Genomic DNA, 7,764 nt, shown 5'->3' on the forward strand with positions numbered 1-7,764 from the left:
AAGGTCACATAGAGCTGTCCTTGCACAAGCATCACCTAGAGTTCATGGTATCATAAAGCTTCCAGGGTCTTTAAGCTTCTCTGGTAAGCTGTTCTGAATGATTGCACTGCACTCCTCAACGAGGAGGACTGTTTGTGTCTCTCTCCAATCCTTCTTATGACTTAGAATGTCCTTCATGAACTTTGCATAAGAAGGTATCTGTTCAAGAGCTTCTGCAAAAGGGATCTTTATCTCTAATGTTCTGAGATACTCCGCAAAGTTGGAAAACTGTTTATTCCTTTCCTCTTGATAGAGTTTCTAAGGAAATGGCATCTTAGCCTTATGATGAGCGGATAATTTATACGCTTTTTGGCATTGTTTTTAGTATATTTTTAGTATATTTTAATTAGTTTTTATTATATTTTTATTAGGTTTTAAATAAAAATCACTCTTCTAGACTTTACTATGAGTTTGTGTATTTTTCTGTGATTTTAGGTATTTTTTGGCTGAAATTGAGGGACCTGAGCAAAAATCTGATTCAGAGGCTGAAAAAGGACTGCAGATGCTGTTGGATTCTGATCTCCATGCACTCAAAGTGGCCTTTCGGGAGCTAAAGAAGCCCAATTGGCGCGCTCTCAATTGCGTTGGAAAGTAGACATCCTGGGCTTTCCAGCAATATATAATAGTCCATACTTTGCCCGAGATTTGATGGCCCAAACAGGCGTTCCAAGTCAGCTCAAGAATTCTGGCGTTTAACTCCAAAACTGGCACAAAAGCTGGAGTTAAACGCCCAAACTAGCACAAAAGCTGGCGTTTAACTCCAAGAAAAGTCTCTACACGAAAATGCTTCAATGCTCAGCCCAAGCACACACCAAGTGGGCCCGGAAGAAGATTTCTGCATTAATTACTGATTTCTGTAACCCTAGGCTACTAGTTTTCTATAAATAGGACCTTTTGCTATTGTATTTTCATCTTTGATAAGTCTTATGCTATCTTAGACACGTTTGGAGGCTGGCCATTCGGCCATGCCTAGACCTTGTTCTTATGTATTTTTAACGGTGGAGTTACTACACACCATAGATTAAGGTGTAGAGCTCTGCTGTTCTTCTTGAATTAATACAAGTACTATCATTTTTCTATTCAACTCAAGTCTATTTCTTCTCCAAGATATTCATTCGTTCTTCGACTTGATGAATGTGATGATCCATGACACTCATCATCATTCTCACCTATGAACATGTGCCTGACAACCACCTCTGTTCTACTAGCAATGGCTTGAATGCGTATCTCTTGGGTTTCTAATCTAAGATTGGAACCTTCGTGGTATAGGCTAAAATTATTGGCGGCAATTCCTGAGATCCGGAACGTTTAAACCTTGTCAGTGGTATTCTGAGTAGGATCTGGGAAGGGATGACTGTGACGAGCTTCAAACTTGCGATTGTGGGGCGTGTGACAAACGCAAAAGGATCAATGGATCCTATTCCGACATGATCAAGAACCGATAGCTGATTAGCCGATGTTGTGACAGAGCATCAGGACCATTTTAACTGAGAGGACGGGATGTAGCCATTGACAACAGTGATGCCCAACATAAAGCTTGCCATGGAAAGGAGTATGAATGATTGGAAGAAGGCAATTGGAAAGAAGAGGTTCAAGGGGAACAAAGCATCTTCATACGCTTATCTGAAATCCACCAATGAATTACATAAGTATCTTTATCTTTATTTTATGTTTTATTCATCTTTTAATTATCAATCCTTCGTAACCATTTGAATCTGCCTGATTGAGATTTACAAGATGACCATAGCTTGCTTCAAGCCGACAATCTCCGTGGGATCGACCCTTACTCACGTAAGGTTTATTACTTGGACGACCCAGTGCACTTGCTGTTTAGTTGTGCGGAATTGTGACAAAGTGTGATTCACGTTTAAGAGCTCCAAGTCCTTTGGCGCCATTGTTGATGATCACAATTTCGCGCACCAAGTTTTTGGCGCCGTTGCCGGGGATTGTTCGAGTTTGGACAACAGACGGTTCATCTTGTTGCTTAGATTAGGTATCTTTTCTTCAGAATTTTTAAGAATGAATTCTAGAGTTTCAAGGTGATGTTCCCACCATCACAAAAGTTGATTGATTCTCATCAATTTAGCTATTGAATGTAATGTCCTGCTGAAGCTTGGCCAAACATGTCTAATCTTTTTAGACTGAAGCTTTAGTCTAACATTTCATGATTCCTGGAATTCTTATTAAAAGTTTTGATTCTCTTTATTTTCTTTTCTATATAATTTTCGAAAAAAATACAAAAAAATTTTAAAATCATAAAACCAAAAATATTTTAAGTTTCTTGTTTGAGTCTAGTATCAATTTTTAAGTTTGGTGTCAATTGCATGACTTTCTTCTTCTTGCATTTTTCGAATTTATACATATTGTTCTTCATTGATCTTCAAGTTGTTCTTGATTATTTCAGTGCTCTGATCTTTAAAATCTCTTTTTTGTGTGTTTTGTTGTTTCTCATATGCATTCTCAATTTATTAGTGTCTCCTATATGAAAATTTTAAAGTTTGGTGTCTTGCAAGCATTGTTTATTCGATCTTAGTTGCATTTTTATTGATTCCCATCATCAAAAATTTAAAAATATTTTTTAAAAACTATGTCTTTTCAAGTCAATAATACAGAGAATTGAAGATTCAGAACATTCAGTAGAGGAATCAAACAGAAAAAGCTGGGCGTTCAAAACGCCTAGTGAAGAAGGAAAACTGGCGTTTAAACGCCAGCCAGGATACCTGGCTAAGCGTTTAACGCCCCAAAAGGTAGATATTTGGGCGTTAAATGCCAGAATGGGCACCATTCTGGGCGTTTAACGCCAGGATGACACTAGAGGGAAGATTTTGTTTTTAATTCGCATTTTTTCAAGTTTTCATAATTTTTCAAAATCAAATCTTTTTCAAATCATATCTTTTCAATCATATCTCTTTCAAAATCAATTTCTTTCCATTTTATATTTATTTTTACTATTTTCAAAAATCCTTGCTATAATTAAATATTTACTTCAAAATTTTCAAGTTATTACTTGCCTATTAAGAAAGGATCAAACTTTAAATTTTAGAATCATATCTTTTAATTTCTTGTTAGTCAAGTAATCAACTTTAGTTTTAAAACTTTCTCTTTTTAATTTTCAATCATATCTTCTCAATCATATCTTTTCAATCACACCCTTTTTTTCAAAATTAATTTTCAAATCATATCTTTTTAATTTCTGATTTCAAAATCTTTTTCAAAAATCATTTAATTTCTTTCCCAAACTTAATTTTCGAAAATCTCAATCAAATTTTCAAAATTTTCTTTTTATTATTTCAAAATCTTTTTAATTTATTTTCGAAAATTCTTCCCCTCTTCTCACATCCTTCTATTTAAGGGACTAACACTCCTCCTCAAGATGCAATTCGAACTCTATCCCTCTTGATAAGTTCGAATTCTCCTCTCTCTACCTCCTCCTTCTATTCTTCTTTTCCTCTGACACCTCAAGGAATCTCTATACTGTGACATAGAGGATTCCCTACTTTCTTGTTCTCTTCTCTTTCATATGAGCAGGAACAAAGATAAAGGCATACTTATTCAAGCTGATCCTGAACCTGAAAGGACCTTGAAGAGAAAGGTAAGAGAAGCTAAAGAATAATTCTCTTTAGAGGGCCTAACAGAACTCTTCAAAGAAGAAGAAACCATGGCAGCCGAAAACAACAACAATGCCAACAATGCAAGGAAGGTGCTTGGTGACTTTACTACACCTACTCCTGATTTCTATGGGAGAAGCATCTCTATCCCTGCCATTGAAGCAAACAACTTTGAGCTTAAGTCTCAATTAGTTTCTCTAATGCAACAGAATTGCAAGTTTCATGGACTTTCATTGGAAGTTCCTCATCAGTTCTTAGCTGAGTTCTTGCAAATCTGTGACACTATCAAGACCAATGGGGTTGACCCTGAAGTCTACAGACTTATGCTCTTTCCTTTTGCTGTAAGAGACGGAGCTAGGACATGGTTGGATTCACAACCTAAGGAAAGCCTGAACTCTTGGGAAAAGCTAGTCAACGCCTTCTTGGCAAAGTTCTTTCCACCTCAAAAATTGAGTAAGCTTAGAGTGGAAGTCCAAACCTTTAGACAGAAGGATGGTGAGTCCCTCTATGAAGCTTGGGAGAGATACAAGCAATTGATCAGAAGGTACCCTTCTGACATGCTTTCAGAATGGAGCATCATAGGTATTTTCTATGATGGTCTGTCTGAACTATCCAAGATGTCATTGGATAGCTCTGCTGGGGGATCTCTTCATCTGAAGAAGACTCCTGTAGAAGCTCAGAAACTCATTGAAATGGTTGCAAATAACCAATTCATGTATACTTCTGAAAGAAATCCTGTGAATAATGGGACAGCTCAGAAGAAAGGAGTTCTTGAGATTGATACTCTGAATGCCATATTGGCTCAGAATAAAATATTGACTCAACAAGTCAATATGATTTCTCAGAGTCTGTCTGGAATGCAAGAAGCAACAGGCAGTACTAAGGAAGCATGGAGAGGAGGAAGAGACAGTGATTCCCACTGAGGAAGACCTCAATGGATGTCCACTGGCCTCCATGGAGTTCCCTGATGAGGAACCATGGGAATCTGAGGCTCACACTAAGACCATAGAGATTCCATTGAATTTACTTTTTCCATTCATGAGCTCTGATGAGTATTCTTCCTCTGAAGAGGATGAAGATGTCACTGAAGAGCAAGTTGATAAGTACCTTGGAGCAATCATGAAGCTAAATGCCAAGTTATTTGGTAATGAGACTTTGGAGAATGAACCTCCATTGCTCATCAAAGAACTGGATGACTTGACTAGGCAGAGATTACCTCTGAAGAGACAGGACCCTGGAAAGTTCTCAATCCCTTGTACCATAGGCACCATGACCTTTGAGAAGGCTCTGTGTGACCTAGGATCAAGTATAAACCTCATGCCTCTTGCTGTAATGGAGAAGCTAGGGATCATTGAGGTACAAGCTACAAGAATCTCACAGGAGATGGCAGACAATTCAAAGAAACAGGCTTATAGACTTGTAGAGGATGTCTTGGTAAAGGTTGAAGACCATGACATCCCTGTTGATTTCATAATCCTAGAGACTTGGAAGTGTATGGATGAATCCATCATCCTTGGCAGACCCTTCCTAGCCACAGCAAAAGCTGTGATTGATGTTGACAGAGGAGAATTGATCATTCAAGTGAATGAAGACTCCCTTGTGTTTAAAGCTCAAGGATATCCCTCTGTAACCATGGAGAGGAAGCATGAAGAGCTTCTCTCAATACAGAGTCAAACAGAGCCCCCACAGTCAAACTCTAAGTTTGGTGTTGGGAGGCCACAACCAAACTCTAAGTTTGGTATTGAACCCCCATATTCAAACTCTAAGTTTGGTGTTGGGAGGTTCCAACATTGCTCTGAACATCTGTGAGGCTCCATGAGAGCCCACTGTCAAGCTATTGACATTAAAGAAGCGCTTGTTGGGAGGCAATCCAATCGTTACTATTCTATGATAATTTTCTATTTTCTATTGTTATTTTATGTTTTCTGTAGGTTGATGATCATGTGAAATCACAAAAACAATTGAAAAAGCAAAAACAATAGGGAAAACAGAATGAAAAACAGAACACCCTGGAGGAGAAACTTGCTGGCGTTTAAACGCTAGTAAGGGTAGCAGAATGGGCGTTAAACACCCAGTTTGGTACCATTCTGGGCGTTTAACGCCAGAAAAGGGCACCAGACTGGCGTTTAATGCCAGGATTGGCAGAAAGGGGCGTTTTGCACGCCACTTAGTGCAGGGATGAGATATCCTTGACACCTCAGGATCTGTGGACCCCACAGGATCCCCACCTACACCACCACTCTGTCTCTTCTTCACCCATTCACCAATCACCTCAATGCCTCTTCCCCAAAAACCCCTTACCTATCAAATCCTACCATTCTCTTCACCACTCACATCCATCCTTCATAAAACCCCACCTACCTCACCATCCAAATTTAAACCACTTTCCCTCCTAAACCCACCCATAATGGCCGAACCATACACACCCCTCTCACTCCTATATAAACCCATCTTCACTCCTTCATTTTCACACAACCAAAACACCACTTCTCCCCCTTGGCCGAAACACAAAGCCCACTCTATCTCCTCTATTTCTTCTTCTTCTACTCTCTTCTTTCTTCTTTTGCTTGAGGACGAGCAACCTTCTAAGTTTGGTATGGTAAAAGCTAAAGCTTTTTGTTTTTCCATAACCATTTATGGCACCAAAGGCCAGAGAAACCTCTAGAAAGAGGAAAGGGAAGGCAAAAGCTTCCACCTCCGAGTCATGGGAGATGAAGAGATTCCTCTCAAGGGTGCATCAAGACCACTTCTATGAAGTTGTGGCCAAGAAGAAAGTGATCCCCGAGGTCCCTTTTAAACTTAAAAAGGGCGAATATCCAGAGATCCGACATGAGATCCAAAGAAGAGGTTGGGACGTTCTCACCAACCCCATTCAACAAGTCGGAATCTTAATGGTTCAAGAGTTATATGCCAATGCATGGATCACCAAGAACCATGATCAAAGTGTGAACCCGGACCCCAAGAATTGGCTTACAATGGTCCGAGGGAAATACTTGGATTTTAGTCCAGAAAATGTAAGGTTGGCATTCAACTTGCCCATTATGCAAGGAGATGCACACCCATACACAAGAAGGGTCAACTTTGATCAAAGGTTGGACCAAGTCCTCATGGACATCTGTGAAGAGGGCGCTCAATGGAAGAGTGATTCAAGAGTAAAGCCGGTTCAACTGAGAAGGCATAATCTCAAGCCCGTGGCTAGAGGATGGTTGGAGTTCATCCAACGCTCAATCATTCCTACTAGCAACCGATCTGAAGTTACTATAGACCGGGCTATCATGATTCATAGCATCATGATTAGAGAGGAAGTAGAATTTTATGAGGTTATATCCCAAGAACTCTACAAGGTAGCGGACAAGTCCTCTACTGTGGCAAGGTTAGCCTTCCCTCATCTCATTTGTCACCTCTGTAATTCAGCTGGAATTGACATAGAGGAAGACATTCTCATTGATGAGGACAAACCCATCACTAAGAAAAGGATGAAGCAAGTAAGAGAACCTCATCAAGAGCATGAGGAATTTCCTCATTATGAAATCCCTGAGATGCCTCAAGGGATGCATTTTCCTCCACAAAACTATTGGGAGCAAATCAATACCTCCCTAGGAGAATTAAGTTCCAATATGGGACAACTAAGGGTGGAGTACCAAGAGCATTCCATCCTCCTCCATGAAATTAGAGAAGACCAAAGAACCATGAGAGAGGGGCAACAAAGGCAAGGAAGAGACATTGAGGAGCTCAAGCACTCCATAAGATCTTCAAGAGGAAGAACAAGCCGCCATCACTAAGGTGGACCCGTTCTTTAATTTCCTTGTTCTTTATTTTCCTATTTTTCGAATTTTTATGCTTGTGTTTATTTATGTTTGTGTCTTTATTACATGATCATTAGTGTCTAAGTGTCTATGCCTTAAAGCTATGAAAATGAATCCATCACCTTTCTTAAATGAAAAATGTTTTTAATTGAAAAAGAAAAAGAAGTGCATGAATTTCAAATTTTAAAATAGTTTTATTATTTTGATGTGGTGGCAATACTATTGTTTTTCTGAATGAATGCTTGAACAGTGCATATTTTTGAATTTTATTGTTTATGAATGTTAAAATTGTTGGCTCTTGAAAGAATGAA

At 39.0% G+C, this 7,764-nt stretch overlaps 1 non-coding gene across 1 annotated transcript; it reads right to left on the minus strand.

Annotated features, from left to right (window-relative positions):
• Window positions 1–4,102: 4,102 nt before the first annotated feature.
• LOC148563969 (small nucleolar RNA R71) lies at window positions 4,103–4,210 on the minus strand. Its single transcript, XR_015883986.1, has one exon. It is a non-coding gene; the product is annotated as a small nucleolar RNA R71 (small nucleolar RNA).
• Between the last annotated feature and the right edge of the window lie 3,554 nt (window positions 4,211–7,764).

Source organism: Arachis ipaensis, chromosome B5 (genome assembly GCF_059453495.1).
Source record: "Arachis ipaensis isolate K30076 ecotype BB chromosome B5, ASM5945349v1, whole genome shotgun sequence".
NCBI classification, from domain to species: domain Eukaryota; kingdom Viridiplantae; phylum Streptophyta; class Magnoliopsida; order Fabales; family Fabaceae; genus Arachis; species Arachis ipaensis.